Here is a 25,946-nt window from a genome sequence, read left to right on the forward strand (position 1 = left end):
CATAGATTTAGCTATAATGAAAATGTAAGTCCCTTGTAAAACATACTTAGGAAAATGCAGCAAACATGGCAGGATAGTGCCGTAATCAGAGCTCAGAAAACTATGCCAAAATGTGCAGTTTTATCAGTCTAAGGGCAAATTATCTCCTCTGAAGATATTGGAGCTCGTCTGGATTTACACCAGTATAAATGAGAGCAGACTCTGGCCCAAGATATCAATGTGGCATAACTGCTTCCTCATGCCTGCATAATTTTTCAAAATTTGCAATGGACAAACAGAACATGGAGTTCTTTCTTAATATTCTGACCAAAAAGAACACAGACAAAGCTAGGCTGGAGCTGGAAGGTGTAATTTCCAACTTGAACAGGCAAACCCATGCCAGCTCTGATGGCACTAGTATGCTAAAAATAGAAGTGTAGCTGCAGTGGCATGAGCAGCAGGAGGGGCTAGTCACCAAAATATATACCTAATTTCTCAGATGGGATTGTACAGCTAGTCCCTCCCACCACCACTCATGCTGCTGTGCCTACACTTCCACTTCCAAAGCAGACATACCCTGTGATTAGCATCTTAGTCTTTAAGATTTGGGGGGACATAATTCTGCAAAGGCAGCAGTGGACGCCCTATCTCTTAAGATGTTTAAAACTAAACACGATAAAGTGTAATGCCGACAGACCCTGGTCACCAGCAGGTGGGATTGAACCTCGGACCCCCAGAGCTTAGTGCATGAACTTCTACCACATGAGCTAAAAGCCAACTGCTTGTTAGCTAAGGCTGTAGAGCAGACTCATTTTATTTCCCTCTCTCTAAGTGGTCTCGGTGCCACTAGATGGGACAGAACACCACGCCCAGGAGGTGTGTGCGTTACAAAAGCACTAAAGAATACGCTGTAGGAAAAAATCCTGCATTGCCAGAGGGTGAGTTGGATGAACTAATATGTCATTGCTCTAATTTCTGAGATTTTAAAACAAATCATAAACAGTTGAGGAAATCAAGAATTAAAAATAAAGATGACTTTAAAAAAGACACTACAAACTAGCAGAAGAGAATCCTCTTGTACATAATGTGCAACTGGCCTGTGGCACTCTGCCACAGGATATCATCAAGCCTAAGGGACTAATGGGAAATTAAAAAGAACATCATCCACAGTTACACGAGATTAAAATAACACTTTATAAGGGATATCAACCTTCATGCATCAGGGCCTCAATTTAGCAGCCTGGGATTAGGGAGAAACTTCCCCATTGTCATGTTATTGCAGAGTTGCCCATTACAATGTTTTAGCTCTTCCTCTGTTACTGGCAACTTTTAAAGACAGACACCAAACCAAATGGCCCAGTAGTCTGATCCAGGACACTAATTCCTAATATCCCGTGAAGCAATATTGTTGGATTGAGGTACTTCTAAAACAGAGGATACCTGGATGTCAACATTAAATCAACAAAGGTTTGAAATTCAGAGGTCATTCACCTATTTTATGGTGAGGTAGCCAAGTCACGTCAAGAAGCTGCAATTTGTGAGACATTCCCCTCAGTGTACATTTTGGAGAATAGAAAAAGTAGACTGGGTTTTTCAGCATACAGGGGGTATGAGATGGTGCTGTTTCTGGTCTGTATACTTCAACATTAACGCTGAATTTTCAAGCTTCCAAATATTTGCTTTTTTAATAACTCCAGTATTCAGAAATTGTTTCTGTTTAATTTATGTCTACTTAGAACTGTAATGGTAGCTTAGCAAAGGTCCCTAAAATCCCCTGCTATCTATTTTATCTAGTTAGTAGTAGAAGTAGTTTCCAGTAATGCCCACTATGTACTAGACCCTTTCCTAATACAGATGAAAACATATCACACTGTAATTCATGCAGTCAGACTGCTGCACAGCCCACATAGTGCATTGATTTGGGCCCCAATTCCATAAAGCACATAGACACATGTTTAACTTTCACCCCCATTTCTGTGGGACTGAAGCATGTGCTTAAAGAGAGAGCACCTGTTAAAGTGCTCTGCTGAATAGGGTTGGCCCTATGCACACACTAATGTGCTTTGCTGAATCAGGGTCCAAGTGTGGATTAAGTAGGAAATCTAATTCTAAACACAGGAAAGTGGAGTAAAATCTTAGAAGACGATTACTCTTTAGAACAGATTCTAATCTCTGATAGGCAGTGCATAACACTGCAGATGAATAAAATCTAGCATGCGTAGTAAACTGGCTTGCATGTACATGAGTCACTCCCTGCTACCGCACAGACTATCAGGTCTGTGCACATGTTGATTGGTTCCACTCAGCAGCTGATCTAGTGAATCTGATCCTGTAGGAGGTTATGGCTTTGGAACCAAAGCTCATGAGTTCTATTTGCTATACAACCTGCATAGTGTCTGTGTATATGTGCTACCACTGATCATTACATATTCATAAGCAGAGTACTAGATATTTTGAAGAAGGCTGCCGCATGCACTGTCCAGCTGAGATTAAAATTGTCATTAGTATAAAATATGGGGCATTTTCTTCATCAGTCACAGAACACAAGAGATTTGTATTCAGCATTCAACACAGCAGCCCTGCAACAGGAAAAAACTGCAGGTCTCCACTGTAATCTAGACTAGCACTCCTCAGGTCACCAAAATGCCAATATACTGCCTCCCATAAGAACAGTACATGCTTTCGCCTCTCCTACAGCCTCCGTTTGAGGAGGGAAATTACTTCTTATTCCATCACCTGTGTCTGGATGATGAAACCCATTATTACCTCTCTTCTCTCACAGTCTTCTCTACACTCAGTGTTCAGATTTCTTCTCCCCAAGGCACTACATCAGTCAAAATTATCAGCCTTCAGTCCTCACTGTCCACCTCTTTGTAAATACATTCCAAAAATTATTTTTCACCCAAGTGTATCAGAAAAAGTCAATATTTAACGCAATATAAAAATATCGTGTACACAAAATGCTCAGACATGCTCACAATCTCTTCTCTCCAAACAGGACATTTGCAGACTTCGTGTGGACAGCCTTCATGTTTTTTCTATGCAAAATATTTGTGCCTTTTCTATATAATTAATGGGTCGTTAGAGACATGTAAATGCTTTTGTTGCTTTTTCTTTTCTAGTATTTTTTCCACCTCTCCTGTTGTAACATTCTCACGTAATTTAAAATTCTTAAGTGAAATCCTCATTCCTGTTCCAGGTTGCCATAAAGGGGCCAGACAAGCCCTGGTTCTGGAGTGGAGGAGGATTCCTCTATAGAAGGCTCTGGGGAGCAGACATCAGACTGCCTTTCGAGGACACCCTCACTAGTCTTTGCATAGGTGGTGTGCCTGGGAGCTGGAGGTGGAAGGGGTGCATCAGAAGTGGGGGGTCACGGGCATGCAGTGCTATGGAGCGTCTACACAGCACTGCAGCCTCGGGAAGCTGCCATAGCTAAACTTCTCAGGGCTATCAAAATTAACCTTGGGGCCCCAGAGCAGCCTAGGATTGGGAGGGAACAAAGGCCACTTTAACTCCTTCCTCCGTGAGGTGTGAGTTCTGTGCTGCCATTCTTAATATTCATACATCCTTGACCTTTATTAGTAAAGGGTTGTTATCAACTTGAAATACAGTTAGTTTCAAATAATGAACGACACCTGAGTCCTCTCACTTGAACTGACGTTCTGACACCTTTGTCTTGTATGTGTCTTATTTAGATTGTAGGCTCTTCTGGGCCAGGAACATGTCTCATCTATGTTTATACAGTGCCTAGTAAATGTATAGCACTATAAAAGTTTTAGAATAATAAAAACAAATCACTTTTTGATTGCATTGTTGATACTGTTTCCATACAGGCAATTGATATTAATGCCTTTGGCCTTAGCTGAAATCTGTAGTTATGAACAGAGGACTCTCTTGGTTGTCTCTATATCAGACCCTCAAAAAGATCCTGAAAATTTCCTTGTCTTCATGTAACATTTGCATTTTGGAAACTGAAGTCATTCACGTATAAGAAATGATAGCACCTGAGTGTCCTAAACACTGCAAAATGGGTTGGACCCTAGGTTACAGAGAAGGTGCTCACTTATCCGTAAGTAGGTTTGGAAGGATTAGATTTTGATCAGTAAATGCTGATAAACATCAAGTTCACCGTACACACACACACACACCAATGAAAAAATGTTTCCATCAATAATAATCAAAATTTAGAGATAGGCAAAGAAATAAAAATGCCGGTGGGTCAGGGGTATATATTCTGCACTTGTTCCATGCATGCAAAATGAGTGCAAAAATATATAGTGAATATCAGCACCGCAAAATCTGGTGCTGGTCAAAAGAGATGATTTTGCTCTTAATCTGTTACCTTTAAAATCTCTATTAGATAATCATACAACATTTTCCATATTTAACTGAAAATGGACACAGACCATGACAGACTTTCCCTTTCCATCTAGGGATATGTTTTCCTCTTAATATGCAAATGTTTTCTATATGCCTATGTCCCAGTAGTTTTCCATGCAATTAATTGTTTTATCCACCCATCACCCTGGGATTAGGCTTCTAAATACACCTCTACCTTGATATAACGCTGTCCTCGGGAGCCAAAAAATCTTACCATGTTATAGGTGAAACTGCGTTATATCGAACTTGCTTTGATCCACCAGAGTGCGCAGCCCCGCCCCCCACCAGAGTGCACAGCCCCGCCCCCCCAGAGCACTGCTTTACCATGTTATATCCGAATTTGTGTTTTATCTGGTCACATTATATTGAGGTAGAGGTGTATTAAACTTATAACTTGAGAAAACCTAGTGATGATAAAGCCAAATTCTGCCCTTGATGACATACAAGTGCACCTCCACCTATTCAGCAATCTAGCCAAAAATTTCCTGATCATAAGTACAGCAATTCTAAGGACTGCTCCATAACATATATTAAAAAAAAATGTTTTAAAACGTACTTGAGTTGCTAGACTATGACACTGTGTATCGAAGCTGGTAGCATTCATTAAATCATGCAGATATCTATTGTGTGAATGTGCCACTGATAGTCAATCTGATTCTCTAATATTCTTTGGATGCAATGTATTGGATTTTTTCATCATTCCCTCTGCATGTAAATTGATCCTCTGCATTGAAGCAGTACTATTTAAAACAAAAGGGTTTGATTTATAGCCAGTCTCTACCCTCATAAATCACACCTGCAGTGTGGTGCTCTGGGCTCCCTGTGTTCTGCCAGCATTTACCTTTTATAAATGATTTGGGTTTACCTCCCATTGTGATGGAGCCTAATACAATCACATTCTTCTCTCCCAGCATTCACTCTTGCTGTTGCTCATTCTTCCCACTGGGAATTCAGACCTAGTTTTTGCAAGCATGTCAGTTTTGGGGTGGGTTTTTTTTTTTAAGGTAAGGAATGATGAATTAAAAATGTGTTTCTATGCTGTAGCTCTTTCTATCCCTAGACATATTATGCTATGGAATTTTTCCTCCCCATTGACTATGCGTACATTAAAGTTTCTATTTGCTTCACTAATGATTTGGAACTTAAATGGGACAGCAGCTTGAAATGTCCAAGTCTTAAAGTACTTGACCTTCAAGGTAGCCCAGAGATGCTCATCAGGCAAGGTACATGTTGTTTCTTTTGTAAGAAGCTGGAATTCTCAACTTCTTAAATGATATATTTTCTAACGTTAAGTATTTGACACCTGTAGTCACTGGGTCCTAGGATTTTCCTCGTCAGTTCTCAGAATCCAATCTTTGGAAGTGTCCAAAAAGGGTTTATATAACCAAAATGTATTAATTATTAAAATTTATATTGCAGTACTGCCTAGAAGCCTCAGCTAAATTGGGACCCTTTTACTGTAAATGCTTTGCAAACATAGTGAGACAGACCTTGCCTAGAATTACTGACTGACTAAGGCCCTGATTCAGGAAAGCATCCCTAGTTCAGGGCAGCATCTAACTGAAGTCAATCTGAGTTAAGCTCAGGCTTCAAGTTAAGAACATGCTTCAGTGTTGTCCTGCATCTGGGCCTAAAAGACAAGGCACACAGGTGCTTCAGATAAATATGTGAGTGGGGATGAAATGAAATAAGAAATATAGGATGTCTTGGAACAGACTAGCTGTGTATGCCATTCTTAGCCAATCAGTAGCAGTAATCTCAATTTGGCACCTGCCGAGGAAATAGCATTATTATTACAACCAGAAATGGGTCCAAGCCAGAAAATTACAATTCAGACTAGATTTTAGTGACAAAATGTTAATGTTCAATGCTGTTCGGCTTCAGTTTCAGAATTCAATCCTGCAAGCTGGCAGGGCTGCACCCTTTGTTTGACTCTTTCTAAAGATGAGACCGTTGTGAAATTTGGACCTGAACTGACATTTAGAAGTCTTGATCCTGTACTCATTTACACCTCTGTAAATCAGTAACACGACTGAAGTTATTGACAGTAAATTGGCATAGAACCAGTGTAAATGGAGATCTAAATCAGTCCCCCAGTCTTTGGAGGAACGTGTACAATAAAGGTTGTCCATTGTCTGAGATTTGATTAAAATAAGTATTTGTGAAAAGGAAGATCTTAAATAGTGTTAAAATATCAGCAGTACCATACTTCCACTGCAATGAGCAGCACAAGTTTTTGGTATCCATTTCATATCTCCAGTCTCCTGATATATATGATTTGGACAGGAATGAGATGAAATTGGAATGCAGTGTTGCTGTCTCGTGTAAAAATAATAGAACTGATGAAGTGCCTCCAAAGAACTTAAGTGAAGTATGATGTTCCTTCAAAGTGACTTAATTCTCTATTGGCACCAGCACTGCAAAACCAGACTTTCAGCATAAGAACAGCCATACTGGGTCAAACCAAAGGTCCATCTAGACCAGTATCCTGTCTTCTGACAGTGGACAATGCCAGGTGCTTCAGAGGGAATGAACAGAACAAGTAATCACCAAGTGATATATCCCCTGTCACCCATTCTCAGCTTCTGGAAAACAGAGTCTAGGGACACCATCCGTCCCCATCTGGCTAATAGCCATTGATGGACCTATCCTCCAGGAAATCAGGCTCTAATTATTTAGAGACAAATATTGAAATTAAAATCTCTACATTTAGTCATATCAGTTACAGGTTGGTTAGTTTTGTAACCAGATTTTGTTAGAGCAAGGGGCAGAGATAATCACTCTGCATATTGTATTCCATCTGACTATTTTTTAACACATTTAAGTGTCATGGGATGGACTACGCCCTTCAAGAGGGATCTGATCCAGTCCACCTGTGCTTCAGTTTAGTTTATTAACAAAGTTCAAAATAAACACAAGGGTGTCTTTCATCCCAGCCTCAAGTAGACACAACCCCACCTGTAGGATACCTGTCTTCAGAATTCTACTCTGGACACAGCTTTTCAGCCCTTCCCAGGCTCTGCTCAGTCTCGCACTCCAGCCCATCCTGGGCATGTTTGCATCCCACCCTGCTCGTTTCAGGGAAGCCACTTGCAGGTCTTTCTGCCTACAGGCTTCTGCCTGCCTTGTGCTCTCCTCTCCAGCCAGCACCCTACTGCTGGGCTTCTTTCCTCTTAAAATCAACTCTGCACAGGTGTAATAGAGTTGGGCTAATGGAACAGAGCTGACTGGCCCAAAGAGTCTGGCTCTTAAAGGGGCAGGTCACCCTGTTACAGTAAGACATAGCCTCCTTGCAGATTGAGTGTCTATGTCCCTGTGTGATTTGTCTGGATGATGATTGATGAAGACAACATAGATGCAAAATGCAATTACATGGATCCTTTCTCTTGTTTCAGTTTTTACTGTTTTACCTGCAAGTCCTTTTACCACTGGTTTTCACTGACTGAATGCAAATTATGCATATTCCAGTACATATGCATGAGGCTAAGAATTGAGAACTCTAGTAATGTGACTTAATGGCCTTTTGTAAGCCTTTTATGCTGATTTGCTTCATGAAACATATTATCATAGTGAGTTTGTCATGAGAAGGCGTCTAGAAGTGTGCGCTTTATCCTGACATAGTTTCACATGCAAATGTATGTGGTACAGTATTGTTATAACACAGGGGTAGGCAACCTATGGCACGTGTGCCGAAGGCAGCACACGAGCTGATTTTCAGTGGCACTCACACTGCCCGGGTCCTGGCCACAGGTCTGGGGGGCTCTGCATTTTAATTTAATTTTAAATGAAGCTTCTTAAACATTTTTAAAACCTTATTTACTTTACATACAACAATAGTTTAGTTATATATTATAGACTTATAGAAAGAGCCCTTCTAAAAACATTAAAATGTATTACTGGCACACGAAACCTTAAATTAGAGTGAATAAATGAAGACTCGGCACACCACTTCGGAAAGGTTGCTGACCCCTGTTATAACATATCATGCAGGCTTATATATTGGTTTCAAACAACAGTCTTAAAACTCTACCTCTCCTGCAGGAAGGAAATGTCTTTTTTTATACAGGTTCTCAATATTGCTTCATGGAATTCATCATGCAAAGTATGAACACAGCTGTAGGACAATGAGAATTTTACTTGTATGTGCAGTATGTATTCCTTCATCAAGGTAAGTCAGTTCAGACCGAACCTAGAGCTTGAATTAAATATGAATAAATGTGCATGTACTATTATCTGTATACACACAAAAAGACATAGTCCCTGCCACAAACTAGTTAAAATGTATGAAAACTAATCTCAACTAGTACAGATATTTTGCAGGTCACACAGTTTAGTACACAATGTGATGCAGACATTAATATCTATTCATATGGAAAGCTGACAAATCTCATTAATCCTCTATCATAAGAGATCCCTTTATATACTATTATAGCCAAATTTTAAAAAGGGGCCACTAAACCTGTGGCACATACACAACTTTGCGTAGACAAAGGCTGTATTTGCATGCATGAGTTAGGTAGCTGGAATCACAATTAGCTGATTACACACGCAAACTTGGGTTCTGTATGAACCTCTATGAAGATGCAAATCTACACCATGTACTGAAAAATTGATCCTCTGTGGTTTCTTAAATTCTAATATTTTTCCTTGGTTCAGCCAGATGTTTTCTGAGTTCACATCAAAACATCAATGAATATTTTTGCAACCTGCTATGTCTTTATGATCCAAATGCCTGCCCAAAGAATGTATTCTCATGTGATATGACTCCTAAAACATTTGTTTCTAAATATCCAGAGCTAGTAAGGGAGGAGGGGGCAGTTTCTCCAATAGTTCATCCACTCCTGGGAGGAATTATTAAAGAAAAATGATGAACCAAACTTGGGAAAGGAGTATCTCAGAGCCATTATTAAGCAATAATGAACACAGAGGAAGGTAATTCCTGGCAGTTAACAACTAGCTGGAGGAATCATTAACTCAAAGAAAATTCCAACCTAAATTGCAGTCTGATCCAGCAAATGCTTACTCACAATAACAATCCTTACTCATGTGAATAGTCCCACTGACTTGTTTGTAAGGCTTATTTGTATGAGCAATGTGAATTCATTTGAGTAACATCCACTTGTGTAAGTAAGGGTTTGCAGACTACAGCATATCAATTGTGACTTCATTATGTTAATAAAGAGCTTTAAGATGAAAAGTATTACTGACATGCTTAATTTTGTACAATTATCCTATGTGTTGCAAAGTTAACATTATATTTTTGCATGGCTATGGAGTTCTGGTCCAAGTACTGGTCTTGTCTTAGCTGTCAAAGCCCAGCTGAGTAACCAATAGGAAATCTGGATTTCATTCTCAACATTCCATTAGGTTTGTAACCTTCATTAACTGAGTTTGTTCTCCCAGCAATGCCGATTGGCATGCATGTGTTGTTCTCTTGTTTTATACTGGGTTTTCAAGAAAGATTTTTTTTTCCTTTTAACCCTTGCACTTGCTCCCAGGAACAAGTATATAAGTTCCATCTCTGGCAGACATCTCTGATATCCCAGCTGCCTTTCTCCCAGTGAGTCCCCCAAATGCAAACTCCATGATGTCTTGTATCACTTAAATGGGACGAAGATGCACCAATTATCTCTCTCCCCATGCTCCACCCCCATCCTGCCATGATGGTTTCAGTAGAGCTAGGAAGTAAACAGTTTTATTGTCCTATGAGAATTTTTGAGATTTAATTTTTTTCCCCATCCCCAATCAGGATGAAAAGCTGAGAGATGAACATTTTCACAAACCAAAAGTCCACCCACATTATCAGATCAAGTCAATCAAAATGTTTTGATTCAGTTGTGATCATTTTTACTGTTATTTATTCTAAAATAATAAATGTCCAAATAAAGTCATTTCAAACTGAAAAACAGAACTTTTCATTGTGAAATTGTCAAACCAGGACATTTTGACATGTCTGCAACTTTTTTTTTCCATTTTTTTTCAAAATGGGTAATTCATCTACACCTACCCTTTCCCACAAAGAGTCTTGGTTTTGACAAACTAGCATTTTCCAACAAAAAATATTTTGTCCCAAAGAATTCCCTGCGAGCTCTAGTTTTCAGTTTCCTTTGCTTTGCTGATACATAGAACCACATTTGCCCAGTCACATATTAAAGATCAATTCTCAGAATTAAGGAAAAGCTATTATCAACCAAAATAACACAGAAACGCTCACCACTAAAATTCCAGTTTGTGAGTCTTCCATTTAAAATGTCTCTACCGCAAGAGAAATGAGAGTTATTATTTACACTGTTATCTAGCCTATCTCTATCCTAAAGAACATGTTGGTGAGTAAGTATCCAATGCTGCAGGCAGTTCAGCTACTTCAGCTCTCATTGTCTTTGATGCAGGTGATCAGTGCATCATTCAGGATTGGACCATGAGAATATCACTACAAAAGCTCTTGACAAAGAGAGCAATCATGGAAGAAAAAGAGCCTGTACAGAAAAATAATTTTCTTTAGATGAAAAGGGGGTGGGGAAGGGCAATCTATTTCTCTTGGGGTCAGTAATGGAAGACAGAGCTTTTCACCTCTAGGTCATCAGTTCAGATCTGGCTCAGGCTGGCAGTGATTAAAAGCGATAAGAGTCTACAAATATTGAAGGATGTAAAGATCACAGAAGGAGATTGATTATTTTAGGTAGTATAAGAAAAGAGGGTTCAACTAGGAGCAATAGAATGAAATTAATGTTAGCTTGCAAAGTATCTCCCAAAGTAGGTGGAGGAAGCATGTTTTTAGGCACATTCAAAATTAGATAGAACAAAATGCTGCTAAAAATAAATTCTTTATGGGCAGTGATATGGACTAGTGATCTAACTACTCTATTCTGTGGGATGAATTCAGACCTAGTGGTTAACAGTCCACTAATTTCTTATGGAATGCCTTTCCTAGACTAATCTATAAGGCCACTGCTCCCCTTCCTTCAAATACTCCTCTAAACCCACCTCTGGTGTAAACCCTACAAGAAATGTACCATCTGCAATGGCTACGTTGAGGACTGTTGGAGATGGCTGATGATATTTTTAAGAATTTTCAGATGATTCAGATTAATCAAGTTGTACACACAGCTAACCTATGTAACTGTGATCTTATTACCTTTAACCCATCCTACTCCGTATGTTATCCATTCACTTGTTGTCTTGCTTCAAATTACATTGAAAATTCTTTAGAGCTGGGTCTGTGGACCCTATGTATACACTAGCACAATGGGGCTCTGATCCTGACTGGACCTTCAGAACACTACTGCAGTACTACTACTACTAATCAATGTCAGTGGAATTTCATCACCACTAGGAGAGAATCTGGCCCCATGATCTAATTAATGTGATTGCCATCTATCTGATGCTTTGTGGGGACTGTGACAGGATCATCAGGCCTACTCTGCCCTTACTGGAGGCATCAGCAGCCTGACACCACCTCATTCAAGGAAAACTACTCAGACTGGCCTACCAACAAAATGTAGTCCTCAAGAGGCCTAAAAGGGCCAGGAGAAGACATTGTCCAATCAGCAGCCAACAGGCCAGTTAAGAAGGCTTGTCTGCTTCTTCTCAGGGGTGGGGCAGGGTGAGACTGAGACTGAGGAGATGTTCCCCCAAGGCCAGGTCAGGGCCTTTCCCTCAAGCACTGCAACTAAACACTTGCCTTTGAGTTTTGTTTTTTTGTTGAAAGGTGCAGACAGACAAATTCTGAGCTTTGTTATCTTTATTTAACTCTTTGGAGACTTATACTGAGCTTACTTTGAGCTGGTTGCCAAACTTATGGACTAAGGCAAGGAGTGCCTGCAGCACCATTCTGAGCCCTGCAAGGAGTGCTACAGGGAAGTCCCATCTGTGACAGGGACCTATATGAAATGAATTGGTGCTACATGTCTCAAACAGTAAGTCAATTTAGAAGCCTTGTTGATAGTCTCGCTTGACAGGACATGGACTGAACCATCACACAAATTGACCTAATAGCCTCACACCACTAGAGATGGTTCTTTCATGTCAGGGTGGGGACATATTAGGAGAAGATAAGAGCGGCATGAGTGAGCTTGAACCAGAGCTCCCATTCTGTGACCACTCATTTCTTTGAAGTCAAATGCTGTTCATATGGCATTTTTCATAAGTAGCAATTACACATTTTAAAAAAGCCTTTTTAGTTGTTAGTTGTAAAGATGCTCTTTCAAACAGCCACAAGGTAAAGATTTTGGCAAAAGAAAACAACAAAACAACAATTAGACAGAGCAGCTGCTGAGTGGGTTGTGTAGTAGAGTTACAACATATAGAGAAAATTTCCTCATCTGGATCTCAGCCTACTGATTATGCCTAAACAATAACACAGAGGGTCCAATTCTCCACTTCCTTGCACCTTGGGTCACCACAGACACCTTTGCAAAGATAATCTAAGACATTGTCATTCTGTTTTAGGAGCATGTTGCAGCCACTTTGCACTGGTGTGAATGGCAACCCAAGGTGCAAAGCAGTGAAGAGTAAGGCCCCCAGTATGCCACACTCACGAGCACTATTGCACCGCTAGTTCTAAATTTAGAATTCAGGAGTGAAAAATATTTGCATTGTGCCTACCACCACACACATCCCTGCCACACCCTGAGAGATATCCTTTAGCATTTTCATTATTTCTTTGAGTTCTGGGTACAAGTGTGAATGAGCATGTTAACTTCTCATATCCAGAAGCCTTATTTACATCTGGAAAAAGAGCTCTGTACCTTTGAAACTGATAAACCAGGCAGTCAGACTGAACTGGCTTTGTTAAAGTTATCAAAGTTCTTCAGCACAGTTGAGGTTTGTTTCTTTTTAACACAGATGTGACATAGCTGAGTAGATTCCCTGGAAACTCCACAGCTATTTTCAGTAGTGACAAGTGCCCATCTCAAGCATAACTTCTAATCTGTTCAGACCTCCTCGAATAATAAGTAGAGTCTTTTCAACTGATTCAATAAAAAAAATACAATAGCTTTGACACCACCTTCAGAATTGCTGTAGTACCTGTCTCCCTTTCTATGGTATGTCAGCTATACAAGCTAATGACACGATCCTGCTCCCTTTGAAATCAAAGGGAGCAGGAAAGGACAAGGCCAAATGGGTCATATACTGTCCTCAATCTGGGGCATGCAATTCCAATAAAAGCTACACATTTATATCAAGCGTACTATATGGCATCTAGTTTGAAAGGAACAGTAATGGAGAGATAATTCATCCTGAGCACATTATTATGGCTTTTATTAGGGATAAGAGAGCCATCTTCACAATGGTTATCCCCTTAGAAGTGGTAAATTAAAGGGCAGTTTAGGCAACCTGGAAAGTACTGAAGTCCTAAAGAATCAACCGCTAGGGGAGAAAGAGATAGCTGTCAAAATAAAAGACCAATATATCAACATTCAGCCAATAAGAGGGTCAGTTGTGGACATTGTCATCAGATAGGTAAAAGTAAATGAAAAAGCTATGTCCGTGCGACATTATGATTGAGATTTTACATGAACACAAAGTCAGGAAATCCAAAGTTATTGTTCTCACAGCCCATTTGTGCAAATGTACTATTTTGTATCATATCTGATGCTTTAAAACAAGTTCAGGGTGGCAAAGTTAAGGTTAATGTGGAAAATATATAATTTTGATTTTTCTGACAGTTGTCCTGGTATAAGGTCATCCAGAATGTTATATTAACACAATATAAATTTGGGGGATGGTTTTGTGGTGGTTACACTAAATTTTCTTGGATTGAGAAATTATATACAATAAGAGAGAACAAGTAAGGTGCATTTTTTGATCATGATCCCACATTCAAATAAAGGCATCATTAGGTCACATTACATCTCAAATTTTATGCACACGAGTTTATGTAACCCAGGGCCTCGTGCTTCCTACAATTAGCATGCAAATCTGAAATTAGAGCTGTGCTAGACGTGCTAGGGCCCTTCTAATGCCATGTGAAGAATCAAGGGTTGGGTACAACTATCCCAATTTATACACATTGACCCCAATGAGCTCTTGAGCATGGAGCTGGATACAGCTATCTGCTTTAGTGTTAACCCTCAGCTCCAGAGTACAGCTGGAATCCTGAATGGGTGCTTCCACTCTAATGGACACCTGTATAGTGTTGTTGTGGCTGTCGGGTTACGTACCCAGGGGAGGAGTCTGTGTGTCCACTTTTTGTAAAGGGACTGCTCAGTTCAACAAAAATCAGGGCTTCTGGCTGAGAAACTGCTGCATTACTTAACTGAATGGTAACAGAGTTGTGGTGGGGAGAACTCCCACTAACTAAAGCAGGAAGTAAGGGAAGGGTGGAGTATGGCTCCATCTCATAACATTCCGGGTAATTCAGTTAACCCTGTCATGATCACTTTATTATGCCACACCAACAACTTTAAGGATGATACAGGGAGGAATGGCTCTGAAAGTTGGTCCTAAAGAACCTTAAACAGAACACACAGGCCAAACCAAACTACAAGCTGACAGTTCTGACAGGACCTCGGTCAGGCCCAGGATCTCACATCAGCTTCAAGCCCACTTCAGCAACTCCAAGTGTTCCAGGGCCACTGGGGGGGGTGGGGAGCCAGCACAAATTAACGGGGCCCGGCTTCCCCGGCTTCGTCGGCCCTGTTTAGCAGGTCTGCCCTTAGCTGGAAGGCCCGAAAAAATTTTTTCACCAGAGCCCAAACCCGCTTTCAGCGGCCCTGAGTGTTTCAACCACTCAGCTTCTGTGGAGCTACTCCATGCCCACTTCTGCACTGCTCTGACCATCCTCAGAACCCAATGTGCAACTGCCATGATGACAAGGTCCATATAAGAGAAACAGATTGATAGCCAATGGGTAGGATAAGGCCCTTTCTCTCACATATGCTAGGGTCAATTAAAGGAAGTAGCATACTGTGCACGCAATTATACAAAAGTCTATAACCAAGCAAAAAGAAGAGACAATTGTGTTAGTCTGCCTGCTGCAGGCCTACACCAATGTCCACTGAAGTCAATGGCAGTCTTTCCGTTTACTTTAATGGGCATCATATCAGGACCTACACATAGCAAATATGCAGTCAAAAAAGTGATGAACTGTCAGATGAGATACCCAGTTGTATGACATATGCTTTTAAACTCTAGGGTATAATAACTTCAGGCTCTTATTGTCATGAAAGCATTAAATTAGGTTTATATTATTGAAGCTTTATTTTGAGAAGCTTAATATCTTTAACTGTGAGAAAATTCGTAGTTTTTTAGAGAAGAAAATAAGAACTGCATCTGAAGTATTCCAGAAACAATTTTGTTTAGTTCTTGGCACTAAATTTGATGTGATTATAAATTAAGTATTTTGATATTTGATGAAATATTGGTAAGCTGAACATCATAATTATGTAAGCATGTACATAAACTCTATTCCCATATATTGACAAGTAGCAGAACATTATTCAGTTAAATACCAAGTGGTAGTAAAATATTGTAAACATGATCTATAAAAACAAGTTAGAGCAGCATAAAGGAAAATTTCTTACCAATAATTTCCATTCTGCTAGCAGCATCTCCCAACATTCTAGACATCTGGCTGCTCCCATCCACTCTGCAGCTCACAGAGGCAGATCAAGGATTTGGCATCATGTGCCCTGGCCATGCCCCTTTTACTGCCAGTTGCTACCAGGTGGGTTATTGAAAAACTGTGGAAAAACTTGTGACATTATTATTAGTAAATACTCCAGAGTTAATGAAGTAACTATACACAATGCATGAAACAGCCACATGATAATGATCCCACTTAATAGCGGACCTTTGGCTTATAGCCATCTAGAGTGAGTAGAACTAGCAGAAAGGAAATTATCGGTAAGAAATTTTCTGCTGTGCAAACTAGCATTTCCCACAATTCTAGATGTCTGGGAAGTAGTGAGCAATGAACAGATGTAGAGAGAGTTATGGAAGAAGTGAGCAGGACAAAGAGAAAGAAAGTACTGCCCCCCCCCTTTGAAAGAACTGTGCAAAGGGCAATATTATTTCTTGGCTGCTGCCTGTAGCACCTTCCTGCCAAAGGAGATCTCTTCAGATGACAGACAGTGCTTAATTAAGGCATTAGCTGTTGACCAAGAGGCTGCTTTGCATATCATGGATCTGGATGCACTTGCTTGCTCTGTCCACAAGTTTGCTAGGGATCTCAAAGTACACTTTGATCCCTTCTGGAGCAGGGATCTTGGATGTCTTGTAACCCTCCATAATACATAGCCTAGACCATCTAGCAATGGAGGACCTGGAAAGTCCAAGTGCTTGGCATTTTGGATGGCAGGACAAGAACAGGACTCGTGACCATCTCACGGATACTGTATGTTTGAGGTAGATTTTCAAAGGTGTGCCACATCTTTTCAGTCAGATGTTGTGGTCTTAGGCAGAATGAGGGAAGAAAAACCTCTTGGGAAGCATGGAAGGAAGAGTTCACCTTAAGAAGAAATTATTTTGGAGTTCTAAGCACTGCTTGTCTTCATGGAACATGCAGTAAGGCTCCTGCATAGCTAAGGCTGCCAGCTCCGACCCTTGCCCAGTGGACATGATGGCTGTCAGAGAGCAAGTTTTGATGGACACGTAGAATTCTGACACTGAAGTCAAAGAAACTGCTTGTCAAGGTTCTCAACACAAGCAGTAGGTCCCATTTTGGGAAGAGTGGTCTACCTACCTGCCTGGCTAGCCAGATGATTCTAAGAAACCTGGTTACCTGTGGGTTTTCTGCCTGGGAGACCCTGAGGGAACCTGTCATACATGCCTTATGGTAAGTGGGAAATGCCCACAGCTAGCCTTTCACTGACAACAAAGGAGCAACTAATACTGACAAGACAGATTTACATAGATTGGCCAGACAGGCTCTGATGGCCCATTAAGAATAATCCACTCTCCTAATGGCCCTCCCAGAGATTCCTCAGAGGGCATGTACACGATAGGGGCAGTATAACTCCTGTGACACAGCAAGGAACTTTCTAGCAGCTGGAATAAAGTATAAAAGAGGGACAGTGACATCACCACTTGGCCTCTCTCCTCCCCCATCTCAACACCTGGAAGATTGTTTGGAAGACAAAGACTTTGAAATAGAGATATTGGTCCCAGGCTGAGAAGAGAATTCAGCCTGTATATTAAGAACTGTAAACTGCCTGGAACATCCAGTGGGGTTAGAAATCAAACCTTGCTTAGTCTGTTAAAGTTTAGAATTTAGACTGTGATTCTATTTTTATTTCTTATGTAATCAACTTTGACCTCTGTGCCTAACACTTATAATCACTTAAAATCTTTATTGTAGTTAATAAACCTATTTTAATGTTTTATCCTTACCAGTGAGCTTGTCTAAAGTGCTACCGGTGAGCTTGTCTAAAGTGCTTGGGGAATCTCTCAGATTACAAAGACTGGTGCATGTCTCCTATCCTTTTACGAAGGAGTGAACTAATTAATGAGCTTTCACTGTTCAAGAAAATGTTTTGAGCAGTATAAGATGTCACTGTGGGCCAAGGCTTGGGGGCTGGGGGAATTGGCTGGAGTCTCCCGGTGAATACTTCATGTGTTACTTAGAGAGCATTCATGCAACTCAACTGGGTTGTGTGCATGAACATGTTGATGGCTGAGTGATCACAGCACCAGGAGGGGGTTGCTGCTTGTCACTAGCATAGCACTGTGAGACACAGTCCTGGCTGAAGAATTTAAGGGGACTCAGTGATTCCATAATCTAGGTTGTACCACGGGGGATGTGTCATGCAGACCCCACTCCATTCTTCATCTGGTCTCCCATATGCAACATTATCAGCAAGTGAGATCTTATCCAGTATGAAATATCTCTGGATATGGGAGTGATAGACAGTGTTCCCTCTGAAGAAAAGTTCAGACTCCATCTGTTGTTCAGAAATGCACAGGAGCAATCAGAGCCATTCTTGACCTCAACAGGTTAAACTGTATGAAGAAAATGAGATTTTGGATTGAGACTCTGACCTCTGTAGTGTCATCCCTGTTGCAAAGGGACTTCCTGACTTCAGTGGATCTGGCAGATGCTTACCTCCATATTCCCATCTTACTTCCATATTGCCACCACAGACTTCTGAGATTTGCTTGCAGCGGGAAGCACTATCAGTACCTGTAGGATAAATATGAAATTTAAGAGTTAAAGTTTGGCTAAGAAAATATATATGTGTTGTAAAGAAAGGCCCTGACTAGAAAGTAGAAGGAAGGCCTTGAATATAGTAAGTTCTAAGGACAGAAGAAATGATGTAGGGTTGACGTCTATTTCAAAAAATAATTAATGAGATAAGGGAAAGTTTCTAAAAAGAAGACCTCTGACTGGTAAGGGTGACTGCAGATGATTTTAAATAAGACAAAAAGAGAATCTGTCTTAAAATGAGCCAACATGGCCCTTCCCCAACCCATACACCAGTTTTAAAGACTTAGGCCTTGGCTACACTTGCAAATTTGCAGCGCTGCAGCAGGAAAAACACACCTCTCCTGCAGAGCGCCGCGGGCGCTGCTGCCTGCCAGTGGCAAAGCCCCCAGCCCTGAGGCGCGGCAGCGCAGCGCTGTCCGCCACATTCAGGGGAGGAGGAGAGGTGGCGGGGAGCCTCTCTCTCTCCAGTGGCTGGCTTGATCTAACTTACGCTCGCAAAGCGCTGCGCTGCGCAGCGCTGCTGCCAGCGCGCTGAAGTGCAAGTGTAGCCAAAGCCTATGTTAATCCAGCACTGGAAAACAGTTGAGCAGCATGAAGGAGGGGAGGAAAGGCCTTGTGAAGAAAGAAGGTTGTAAATCTTATCTGGATTAAGATTGAAAATAAGGGTGAACTGTCTTGCATTGGTTTTTAGCTGAAGTCAGTCATTGGCAATGATGTCACTTGTTTGTTAAAGGGTATAAAAAGTAAACTCTAAAAAGTTCATTGCTAATACTTGCCTGACCACATTGGAGCCAACCAACATGGGTTTTAAGCACTGCTGGGTTTAGTCCATTTATAAGTATCTTGATCAAATGTTTATAAATATTTTATTACTGTAATGGGTGTAGTAAATTGCTTATTAGTTAGGCTTTTTAGGCATGTTCAGAGCAATTGTATAAATACCATTTGGCCTTTGGATTTAATAAAGGAATTTATGGCTAAATTAGTGTTTGGTGGATTCCCATATCAATATTAATATCAATATTAATAATTTCAACTATTATTAATAATTCCAAGAGTACCTAACACTCCCGTTTGGCCTGTCTTCCACCCCCAGGGTCTTTACACAGGTGATGATGGTGATCATAGCCAGTTTTTCATGTCGCAGTGTACCCACTTGTACCCATTCCTAAATAACATCCTGTTCAGAGCTCCATCCCAGGTTGCAACACACAGAGTCATGACTCAAATGCTAAATCTCCTGCAGGCACATGGCTACATAATCGATGCCAGGAAAAGTTCCTTGATTCCATGGACCAGAATAACTCACCTGGGAGTAGACACAGACACCTCGACTACAATGATTTACCCATCACGGGAAAGGTTTCAGATAATCCAGGATATTATCACTGTGTTCTGGAGCTTCAGGAGGCCTACCATAGGGCTATGTCTTCAACTGCTAGGCCCTGGTGCTTTGTATAGGGATCACTCCATGGGCACAATCACACGTAAGGCATCTTCAAGCCTTCATCCTAAGGGTGTGGGATCACTCCCCGGAATGCATGAAGGATCAAGTATGGGCCCTGATGCAGGTGCTCAGCTCCCTAAAATTGTGGCCTGCCCAAAGCAACATCTGCAGAGGCATGTCCATATGCCCTCCAGACTCCTTAGTTCTCACAACCGATACCAGCCCGAAAGGCAGGGGAACACATCTGGGACCTGAATGGATCAAGGCCTCTGGAGCACAGAAGAAAGAGCTCACAACATGTAAATTCTAGAGCTGAAAGAGGTCAAACTGGCTCTGTGACAGTTCCAGACCTGTCTAGAAGGGGAGCCATTTCCTGGTTCAGTCTGACAACACGACTACAGTTGCATGTGTGAACAATCCAGGAGGAATGAGGATCCCAGGACCACATGTGGAAGCAATGGAAACAATGATGGTGGACAGAGCAGTTTCTCCTTTCTCTCAGAGCGATCCACATAAAAGGGGACTTGAACCAAAAGGTGGACTGGCTCAGCAGGCACATGGTCAACAACTCCGAGTGGTGCCTGAATCAGGAGGTTTTTTATTTAATTGTGTACACATTCGGTCTCCCTTCAGCCAACCTGTTCACGAATCAAATGAATGTGAAGAGACCAAAATACTTCACCAGGGAGACAGACCCAGATCCCTGGGGACAGATGCCTTATCACACAGATGGCCACAGGATCTCCTCTGTGCCTTTCCTTTCCTAGGAAAGGTGGTCCAGAAAATACACTGAGAGAAGGCCAGAGTAATACTGATAACTTTCCACTGGCCAAGGAGACCTTGATTTTCAGAGCTGGTAGAGCTGAAATTGGAGCCTCTGCTTCAGTTTCCATGGAGACTGGGCAATCTCTCACAAGGTCCTTTTCTCCATCAGGACCCAAACTGGCTTCAAGTAACAGCCTGCTTGTTGAGAGGGAAGTAGTAGTATTTCTGACTTGTCCTCCAAAGTCACTAGGATTTTATTTTCATAGAAGAGACTATCAACACTAAAAGTGTATTCCTCTCTTTGGGCCAGAGTCAGCAGCTGGTGCCAAGAGCATGGTGTTGATCCTAGAAAGCCAGGAATTTCAACCATTTTGGATTTTTCCAACATGGCATCAACAAAGGTCTTCTGCCCAGCACCATTGAGTGTCAGGTGTCTGCTCTTAATAGTGTTCTGTTTGCAGCATCTGTGAGCTCTCTGATCCACCAGCCTGGGCTCCCTCTGACACTGTGCTGCTGTGACAAGTTGCAAAGCCCTCCAAGCTTGCACTTTCACACAGGTAGGAACACACACAGCTGCAGTCATATGCAGGATCTCTAGCCACCAGCCTCCCAGCCTAGGACCCCAGAGCAGGACCGTCCTGCCCTGGTCAAATCTGGCTAGTATATGGGTTTAACACTTGGTCCACCTCTCCCTCAATGTGACGAGGACCATGCACACTTGTGGTAACCAAGCTGAGATTTTCCCCAGACAACTTAGTCAAACGCACACTGTTTGGATTAAAACAAATTTATTTTATTAACTACAAAAGATAGTTTTTAGGTGATTATAAGTGATAGCAAACAGATCAAAGCGGATTACCTAGTAAATAAACAAAACCACAAACTGAGCTTAACATACTAGATAGGATATGAATTAGCAAATTCTCACCCTGAGTGATAAACAGGCTGGCAGATTCTTTAAACACAAGCTGCCTTGGCTTTGCAGCTTGGGTTTCCCAGGTTTTCATACACAGGCTAGCAATCCCTTAGCCTGGGACTATCATTTCCCCTCTGTTCAGTCTTTATTCCTCAGGCATTTCCAGGTGTGTTGTTGTTGGAAGGGTGAGGTCCCCACATGATGTCATTTCCCCCCTTTTATATCTTCTTCCCACTTTCTGGAAAGCTCTTTTGCCATGACCTGGGCCAAGCAGTTCCCATTGTGTAGTGCTGTCTCTGAGAGGTTTCTATTGTACACAGTTCCTGGGGTAATCCTTGTGCTTGTTTGGTCCTTAACATTGTTTGGTCTTTTACTGTTCTACCTGAAAAGCTGCTTGTGGGTGTTTTCAACCTCACAACATGTTTCTGTAATACGTACATAGCCAAACTTCATAACTTCACATACAACAATAGCACATACAATTCAATGAGATCTTAATGTCCAGTAGATCAAGACTTTTAGAATGATACCTCACAATGCATACTTTGTACAAAATATATCCCTAACTGCATGACAATGATGAATATTGGGATGCATGCATTGTACAAAACATATAATCATATCACACTGTGAATGTGGGGGTTCCAGGGTGCTATTTTGAGGTATAGTGTCTCACTGCAGCTCAGGGAATTATCCCTGGCTCACTATCTGGGTGGAAGCTTCTGTGGTCTTTGCCATAAAGTGGATTGCAGTGGGGAGGGGGAAGACAGCTCCCCAGGGGATTTCTGCCTAAACCTCACCTCCTTTGGAGAATCTATTGTCCCTTTGCTGGTACCTCTGTGAGGACAAGGGCTGAAAGGAGCACCTCTGTCTGAAGGCAGGCCTGTATTCCCTCCTCAGAGCACTTAGTGATGATGGGAGGGAGTGCTTAGATTTTGCTGCTTTGTCAGCCACCATCTTGTCTAGTTTTTCTCCAAAAAAGAGGGAACCTGTAAACTATGATTCTTTTCCCAGTGCACTTAGGACTGACTTTAACATGGGGATGGCAGGATTTGTGGCCCCACAAGTCTCCCTAGTTTGGTCTCCCGGGGGTACCTTGGGACCTACCCGAGCCGGCTGGCTAGAGCCTTTCTTGTCATTAGGGCCTGTCCCTACTCTGCTTTGGGCTTGCTAATCCATTTTTCCCCATGTGGAATCACAGCTGCTTTGGTGGGGAGGGGACCCCACATAGCCCTGAGACGTAACAGTTAGTTTTGGCTGGATGGGTGAAAGCTGGGCACAACACGCTGTCTGCTGAGCCCAGGAAGGCTGCCTCACAAATGGAGCACTGCTTGGATTTGACCTGTTGCTGTCTTGACTGCTCTGCTCTGCCTATATGGGGGCAGAGGTGCCAGCAAGGAGTTGCTGGGTAGATTTAAGCAGCCTGGTGATTTTGACCATGCCAGGACAGAGGAAAGAAGCCTAGAACAAAAAAAAGCTATTTAGCACAGCCTGAAAGAAAAAGAAAAAAAAACACAAGGGAAGAAATAAAAGGCACAGGAGCAGTGTAACCACCAGCTGACCCGCTGCCGCAGAGGCAAAGAATCTAGTGGCAAGCAGGAACAAAGTGGGTAGAGCCAATCCTATGATCCACTTCTGTGAGCTGCAGAGTGGAGGGGAGCAGCCAGACATCTCCAGCATTGTGGGAGATGGTGGGCTGTAGATTGTATAATGCAATCTATTTCATTGTGTCATTTAAGCTAGCAAACATCTGGCCTCTTTCTGCCCTCCCCCACCTTTTTTAAAATGTGTTTACTTAGGTTTAGATGTCCTTGGTTAAGTAATGTTATATGACCGACAACCCAAACAGGCAATAGATCAGCTAAGTGTTAAAATATTTACTACCTGTATGCACAGAAGTATCCTTGTGCAATGTGTGTTGTTAAGTGGGAGTGGCATGCAATACAGGTGATGCCATCCAGTATAGTCAGCCATCCAGAAAAGCTGGACTCCAAAGGAAATGAACCAGGCTCACTTCTGGTTATCTTTACTGTGTGACTGCAGGATAAGCCAATTTGTGCCTGCAAACCAACTCTAATTGTCTCCTTTTTCTAGGACTTCAAAAAGTCTGACTATCAGGGGCAACAGCAGGAAGAGTATTGTAGATCAAATACATTCTTCTGATTTTTCTCTTTCCATTCAAAAGGAGTTTTACCTAGTTGATGTCACTGGCAGTATTGCCTAAATAGAGACAACAAGATTTGGCCTGCAATTGGCCTAAGTGATCATTAATTTTTAGCAGGCAAAGCTTATGCAGGACAGTAAAGAAGCACACAGGTCATGCCTCACCAAGGATTTTGACTCCATGCAGAATAATTCGTTATTTATATAGTGCCCCATCCTACTCCCCTCTCCCCACATTGAAGTCAAAAGCAAAATTCCCATTTATTTCATAGAGAATAGAGTTGGGTTGCAGATTTGCACAATGCTTTACAAGCATCTAGAAAGACAAGGAGCTCTCAGCATAAGATATAAAAGGGATCTGTGAAAAGATCAGGCTGAAGCTCTGGAGCAAACAGTGCCAGGCCAGGCAGGGGTTTAAATGGGGGAAGAGGGATGGTTTGGCACATGAGAGGAAGATGACTACTCCCAGTATAAAAGTCTGCATGAAAAAATACCACAAGGAGCTTCTGTGCCAACCGCAGTCGGCTTACTCTGTGCTCACCCTGTCAGGGACATTCCAAAGTGGTTCGGGGGGGAACAGGGAAGGGCATGTCAATGTATTCCCAGAGAGTCCCTGTGCCCAAGTTATTGCCTGGCTATGTGGGGCCCATAGGCAGCCAGAGCAACAAGTTAAGGGCCCAAACCAGCCCCTGACAGCACCAGTATTGAGCGCACACAAGCCGTCTCTCCTTTGTCCTTGCGCCCATCTCAGAGCCAGCATGGATGTGCTCCAAAGTCTGGAGTTTGGACAGGAGACAAGAGCTCTAAGGTGGGAGAGAACCGGGCACGGCCTATGGCCTCACTGAGAATAGCAGGAAACAAGGATTTAGGTCTAGAAGATAAGCTACTGCGATCACACGCTCTCTTGAACCCATTTTTTCAGACATTTAAAGACTACAGAGATGGACATTTCATATATAAAACAGCGATGCCTTCTGCAAGCTGTCATTTAGAAGGGCCAAAATCCCTATTTTTGTAATTACATAAGCTTGACGACAGAGGCACTAATCTTTGTTGTACTTATTTCTCTAGCAGAATATTATTTTGGAAAGATTTCATCTCTCTTTTGCCGGAATTTCACCAGAGCCAATTAGTGCAATACTTGTTATAGTTCATTTAGTGGGAAAAACTAATTCAACACATGTCACTTCAAAACTATGCAACATAACATGAAATTAAATGACCTCTGTTCTGGCACACAGTGGTACTGAGTTAGAGTCTCCCTGACTCTATTTGTACTGAATGCCACTTAGGCTGGTATTATTGGCTTTAATGTGCATAGATAGTGTTCAGTCTATGAGCAACTATGGGGTTTTATCATTTGCAACCCTAACTGCATATACTGATACAGCTGAGGCTGCAAAAAAGCTATAACAAATGTATGAAACCAGCATTTCTTAAATGCAGTTGCAGGAGCTAATGTATGGGGCAGAAGATATTTTTATTCATATTTTAAGTAACACTGAGGGCCAAAGATAAATAACCATCGGGTTGAGGCAATGGATTCATTTAATTTTGCAAATGTGACCAAACAAAAGTGGAAGCTGTGGCCAAATTTTTCAAAAGTGGCCTCCAGTTCTCGGGTACCTCAGTGTCTGGGTGCCCAACCTAACACTTAAATCTTGGCCCTAGATTATTTCCAGCTGTCCGTCTGGATTCTCATACCACATCCATGAGAGTGGTAGCTGAATGTGCCTATCGCTGTAGTACTTAAGAAGACAGATTCCTAATGCCGAGCTAATATTAACAGTGTGCAGGATTGTATCAGAGAGAGCAGCATGCTGCAACATGCTCTGCCAAAGACTGCACAGACCTAGTGTATATCAAGTTTCTTGATATCTAAAATCCCAGTTTCAGAACTCAGGATAGACAAACAAGAGTTAAATTTCCATCCTTTCCCCAAGGTTGCTCGACAGCTTTGAACACCATATGGATGCTCTGGATCACTAAGTTTCTGTCCCTTGGAACTTTTACACACATTCAGCCATTCCCTTCTCACATCAGGGGACTCCTCCAGAAGAGGCACAGAACTCCTAGACAAAGACATGACTGATTCTCAGGTCTGTTCCAAGGAAGGGTCTGTCACTACAGCAGATGCAGTATTTCAAAAT

At 41.8% G+C, this 25,946-nt stretch overlaps 1 long non-coding RNA gene across 1 annotated transcript in view; it reads right to left on the reverse strand.

Moving 5' to 3' along the window:
• The window catches only part of LOC120401853, a 51,404-nt gene that overhangs the window by 23,662 nt on the left and 1,796 nt on the right, over positions 1-25,946 (reverse strand). The window contains exons 2-3 of the long non-coding RNA XR_005596785.1: positions 18,404-18,481; positions 15,885-16,043 (exon numbers count right to left, since the gene is read on the reverse strand). This is a non-coding gene — a long non-coding RNA (uncharacterized LOC120401853). The remainder of the gene's footprint in view (positions 1-15,884; positions 16,044-18,403; positions 18,482-25,946) is intronic.

Source organism: Mauremys reevesii, linkage group 3 (genome assembly GCF_016161935.1).
Source record: "Mauremys reevesii isolate NIE-2019 linkage group 3, ASM1616193v1, whole genome shotgun sequence".
Classification (NCBI taxonomy): Eukaryota; Metazoa; Chordata; order Testudines; family Geoemydidae; genus Mauremys; species Mauremys reevesii.